Consider the following 6,107-nt stretch of genomic DNA (forward strand, 5'->3'; position numbering starts at 1 on the left):
TCTGAGCAGAGTGCACGCTCTGAATGAGGGCCGGCCTCCATGAAAATGGAGCGTCCTCCTGGACGCTCGTATAGCTGTGGGTCACCACCCACAGGCTATACGAGCGTGCAGTTTGATGGCCGCGATGGTCTTGACCATCGCGACCATCGAAACTGCGAGCCGGAGCCTGCGGTTGAGGTTTTCAACCGCAAGCCCCGGAGTGATTTTGGCTCTATCAGAGCCAAAATCACTCCCACTGACATCACTAGTGATGTCAGTGGGCCGGCTTCTGACGGGAGGCGTTCCCGTGGGAACGCCCCCGTCAGGGAGGCACACCCACCAAAGGGGGCGTGCTGTCAATCAACATCGACAGCACGCCCCCTTTGATCAGACACAACGAGCGAAGGACTTTCCTTCGTCCCTCCGTCGTGCGCATGCTCAGTCCAGAACATCGACCCACTTGCGAGCTGACAGCCGCTCGCGAGTGGGTCTGAATCAGGCCCAAAGTCCACTTGAACCTGCAATGAGCAGGAGAGATATACTCAGGGGACTTGCTAGTAGATGAAGTCACTATGGCAGAAGACTCAGCACCGGAAGCACTAGGAAAGTCTTTGTAATGCCCAGGAGTGTTCAAAATACAAGCAGGCTGTCATCACAGAATAACTTGCAGATCTGGACAGTAGATGAATCATATAAAAAAATGGAGGTTACAGACGTGGAGCCGGTGCGGAATTGGAGGCTTGAACCAGAATGGGAGGTAACAGCAAAGTAAACAGAGTGGAACTGGTGAGAGTTGTATTCAGCTGAAGGCGAACCTTAGGCTTGGACTGGAGTGGAATCGGTGAGGGTAGCAGCCAGCCGGAGTGGAACCACAAGTTTGGGCTGGAGTGGAACTAGTGAAGGTAGCAGCCAGCCAGAGTGGAACTGTAGACTTGTACCAAAGTGGAACCAGTGAGAATATCAGCCAGCCGGAGTGGAACTAGTGAGGGTAGCAGCCATCTGGAAAGGAACTGCAAGTTTGGGCCAAAGTGGAACCAGTGAGAGCAGCAGCCAGTCAGAGTGGAACCACAGACATGAACCAGAATGGGGCCATTGAGGGTAGCAGCCAACTGCAGTGTGACTGTAGACTTGAACCGGAATGGGACTGGTAAGAGTAGTAGCCAGCCAGAGTGGGACCGCAGGCTTGGACAGGAGTCGAACAAGTGAGGGTAGCAGCCAGCTGGTGGTACTGCAGGCTTGGGCCAGAGTGGAACTGGTGAAAGTAGTGGCCAACCGGAGTGGAACCGTAGATTTGAACATCAGTGGATCTGGAGATAGCAGCAGCCAGCCCGAGTGGGACTGCAGGTTTGAACCAGAGTGAGACCGGTGAGAGTAACAGTAATCAAACTGGACTGAGGGCCTGAATCATACCCGCTCGCAAGCGCGAGCCCCGTAGCGAGTGAATTTTCACTCGCTGTGGGACTCACTGCAAGATGGGGCAGCTGTCGATAATCGCGACCATCGCCAGGCTGCCCGGTAAAGCTGATTCAGGCTACATCCACATAAGCAATCAGTTCAGAAATGCTGCTAAAATGCCTCTGTATTTACCTTGGATTTAATATATATTAACAGATATCAAGCTTATGACATATGCAAATATGTATACACACAAAATAGAGATCCACTATATCCTGTTAATCCCTACTAATATATAAAATGAAATGTATGTGTGTTGCTCAACCACAGCCAAACCTTTGAATCGATTGCCTTGATAGATTACAGGCCGGGTTAGAACATGCTATGTGCTTTCCCAAACCTCCCACTCACATTAATGTTTTTTAGGTACTGGCATACCGGTATACAATCGGAAAACCGGCTGCCTTAATACCGGCAGCCGGCTTCCCGACTGTCATATCCCGGCGAGGGTGAAATGCCGGGTGTCTATATCTAGAAGCCTGTCATTTCCCCGACGCCGGGAGACAGGGATGCCGGGCACCGCGAGCGGACAGCCACTGGGGGGGAGGGTTAGGTTTAGGGCACCCGGGGGGGCCTTAGGATTAGGCACCCCCCGGGGGGGTTAGGGTTAGGCTAGAGGGAGGGCGGGTTAGGGTTAGGCACCCCCGGGGGAGACTTAAGGTTAGGCACCCCCCCGGGGGACTTAGGTTTAGGCAGCAGGGAAGGGGGGGTTAGGGTTAGGCACTTAGAGGGGGATTAGGGTTAGGCACTTGGGGGGGAGGTTAGGGTTAGGCACCCCTAAGGAAGGTTAGGGTTAGGGGGTTAGATAAGGTTAGTAAGTACTTACCTTAGTGACGTTCGGGATTTCCATGCGGCCGGCAGTATTTCATAGCGATTCCAGCATACCAACTCCAATGTGCATGTGCAGCAAGGTACCTGCAATGCAGAGCAGGGACGTAACTAGGGTAGTGTGACCAGTGCCATGGCACAGGGCACCACAGGACAGGGGGCACTGTTTGGGCCTGTCAAGTTCCCTGTTTATTATTCTCACTTGTAGCTTCCTCTTCTTTTATCCCCAGCATCTCCTGGCTGCCCCGGTAGTACTCCTATCACTTCCCTGGCCCTTCCCCATGAGGCCTTGGCCCTTTTTCAGGTGCACTATCTTATGTCCCTATTTAAAAAATGGGGAGGGGGGGCGCCAATGCTCTCTCTGGCACAGGGCACCAAAAAGCCTAGTTACGGCTCTGACGCAGAGCACATGCCCACTGACAGTCGCATGGTCATTCACACATGACCCAGAATAGTTCACTTGAATCATAATGCACATTTCATTCTACAAATACAATTAAAGATCTATACATACAAAATGTGTTACATTCCAATGACTAATACTATCCAAAAAAATTTTTAAGCACAATCAAATTTATTCAGTTAGCTTGTTTCAGAGAGATGCTAAGGCCAAGTAAAAGTATCATAAAGTTACTAAGCTCAAGTCAAAATAAATACAAATACACAGGTGTCAGGCAATGTTCTGCGCAGCAGTAAGTGTGAAATTGCTTACCACAGAACTTCAGAATGGAGTAGCTGCTCGTAGTAAAATTCACAATAATTGTAGCTTATAGTATATCAGCATCTTCTGTCACAATGTGTAGGAGTCTGCTACAATAAACATATCATGTCTACTGATTGCTCTTTACCATAGATAGTTTGCAGCCATAAATTAACATGGAGATACTGTGACGCTATTCATACACAAATCTTGGTTTCACTGACAAACTGCAAAACAGGCTTGGTGGTGTTGTATGTACAATGTGCACAGGTGCTGCTAGATTCCTGCCAAAGCACGAAGGTTTGTGGAGCAAGACGGCAGCATTTGTGGGTCAGCAGAAGTTTTCACAGGCTGATGGGAGGAGTGAGGGTATTGCTTCCTTAGTAAGGAGAAGATGCATTGGTGTGTCTAGTTTTGGGGATAAGTGCAAAAACATGTTGTCAAGCGAGATTATTGATATGAAATAAAGGGTCAGATATTAGAAAATAATGTAGGTACCTTACTATGTGGAGGCACTCAGTCATTTCCACTCCTCAAAAGCACTGCACCACCTTCCAGTTGCATTTTGAGAAGCACATTTCTAGATGCATATAGTCAAATATAAAATATTACTTTATAGTGCACTTGCAATAACGGCAATGCCACTGTCATGAACACATTAAGCCAGAAATTGGATATTAGTCACAATCAACTTGTGGACTTTCCCTGGGAGGATCTGGCCAGTCTCCCTGCTCTTCAATTATTAAAAAAGAACAACCGCATGATCAACCTACCATTGGATGCTTTTGACAACTTAAAAGATCTGCAATATCTTAGCATAAATAACAATCATTTCTCTGTCATTAGGGAAGGAACTTTTAAACCTCTACCACTGCACTTGCTCATTGATGTGGCTTAAAAAATGGTGTGAAGAAGCTCAAGTCACTGTGCACGAAAAGGACTTAATTGCTTCTAATGAAGAATTCAAAGGGAAGCCACTTTCTGATTTGGAATGTGAAGTTCCTACTGTGCAACTAAGCACCCACCCCAACCTAGACAACACAGACTTATATGATGGATTTACTCACACTTTGCATTGTCTGGTCAGTGGTAGCCCTAAACCAACAATTCAAAGGAAAGTCTGCAACGATACTCAAGAGGTAGAGATTAAATTGTCCACTGATTGGCCCAAAGCTGAGGTCTCTGGGCACTTTCTGGTTTACCAAAATGGAACACTGGTTATTCCTCACCACAGCAAGAAACTAGAAGGGGCCTACACTTGCCTAGCCACAAAGTAAATGGGAAGTAGTCAGAGTTCAGTCAACATCTCTGTGGCAGGAAGTCAAAAATATCCCATCAAGGTTGAAGATCCAGCAGCAGGGAAGACACAAACAGATAGCAAAAAGACTGCAGTGAAGGAATCTGGAAACAGTGTTCTTAACTCAGATAAAACCAAGGAAAAACTGAAAACTGTTATCCCCATGGTGCAAACAGTAGGTAATGAGGATAGCATTTTGGATACCTTAGAACATCTTCACTCAAATGAGAAGAAGTGTGGACCAGGTGTAAGAGGACTACATATTTCTAACCATGCATTCTTAAGCCTCATGTATTTGACCTGGGTGTCATCGCCCTGGATGTATCTGAGAAAGAAGCTAAAGTGCAAATTACTCCATATAGTACAAAAAAAATCTCAAGATGCTGTACCTGTGCCAGGAAAGTGCCAAAGGGTTTTCTTTGGTCCAGTGGTCAGAAATTGAGAATCAAGTAAATTCCTACTGGTTTCAAGGCCTTATACCTGGTACCAACTATTCTGGGTGCCTAATGTACAAAGGAGAAGACTGTCAAGTGCTGGTGGTTTTCGCTACCAAAAAGGAAGTCCCCTCCTTGATAATTATTATAGTGGTGAGCATTTTCGTCCTTATTTTGGCTACTATACCATTAATGGGAGCCACTTGCTGTCACCTACTTTCTAAATATCATGGCAAAAAGGATAAATAGACGCAGCCCCTGCAGATGAAGAGTTGGAGAGGGAGGTTGAAGGAAGTGTATTAGAGATGAGGTTCTAACTAGCTCCCAATCCAAAACCAACCTGGAAGATTTTGAGGTGGGGTCAGAGTACAGTTACAAACTCCCTTTGGGGGCTGAAGCTGTGACCGTCTCTGAGGAGATTAATGGTAACTACAAACAGCCTGCACGCTGACATCATACAAGAGTGATATGAAGATATTACTTCTCAATCATGTTATTTTGCCTTGAATTTATAGAGGAATGAGATCTTCTCTTACCCAAATGCTCTGTAACGTCTGTGAAACCCTCCTATAATAACAACTTTTTTTTAAACAAATTTCCCAGTTTCTCCAGGAATATGTTCAAGAAAAAGACCTTATCAGTAGACCAGCAGAGGAAAAGCATACATACATACAGTACTGTTATATCCTGTTTAAACCTTGGGACAATCCTGCCTATAAACTTCTAGACAATCCTGCCTATAAACCTCTAAACAATCCTGCCTATAAACATCTAAACATAGATGGCGCTAAGTAGCGCTATGACCAGTCGCACAGCCCAATAAATGCTGTCAGACATTGGCAGTTGTGGTCCAACGCACAAAAGTTATTATTCAAGAAAAGTACAGATAGTTACATGCTGTGATCTAATAAAATAAGCGCAAATAAATTTATACAATGACTAGGTACAGTTGATATACATACGCATAAAAGTGATTAAACTTCAAAATACAACCATACAATGAGAGAGAGAGCGAGATATATGTCTGCTGAGAGCACATGTCCAAGATGGCTAGTGAGGGTGTGTGTGTGTGGGGGGGGGTTGGGAATGACACATCCCCTATTGTCCAAACCGCATGGTCTCTAGACAAACTCCATTTTGAAAACTCACATAATACACTCCATTTTGAAAGTAAGAAAACTCACATTATGTTGTAACTCTGTAAATCATGTATCGGTTAATGATCACAATTATAATAACTACAACAACCTATTTGTACTATACAACAACAAAACTGGGTACAATTATAACTATAATCACAAGACTATTAATTCACAACTTCCATGAATCAAGCAAATGTTTAAATGGGGGAGGGGAGTATCACATGTAATGCCATTGTCTAACCCACTTGCTGGTAACCATCTTTAACAAAAAC

At 45.4% G+C, this 6,107-nt stretch overlaps 1 pseudogene; it reads left to right on the forward strand.

Annotated features, from left to right (window-relative positions):
- LOC148540456 (immunoglobulin superfamily containing leucine-rich repeat protein 2-like) overlaps positions 1–5,144 on the forward strand; it is an 81,171-nt pseudogene extending 76,027 nt beyond the window's left edge.
- Positions 5,145–6,107: the final 963 nt, after the last annotated feature.

Source organism: Taudactylus pleione, unplaced genomic scaffold (genome assembly GCF_031769625.1).
Source record: "Taudactylus pleione unplaced genomic scaffold, aTauple2 ptg000019l, whole genome shotgun sequence".
NCBI classification, from domain to species: Eukaryota; Metazoa; Chordata; class Amphibia; order Anura; family Myobatrachidae; genus Taudactylus; species Taudactylus pleione.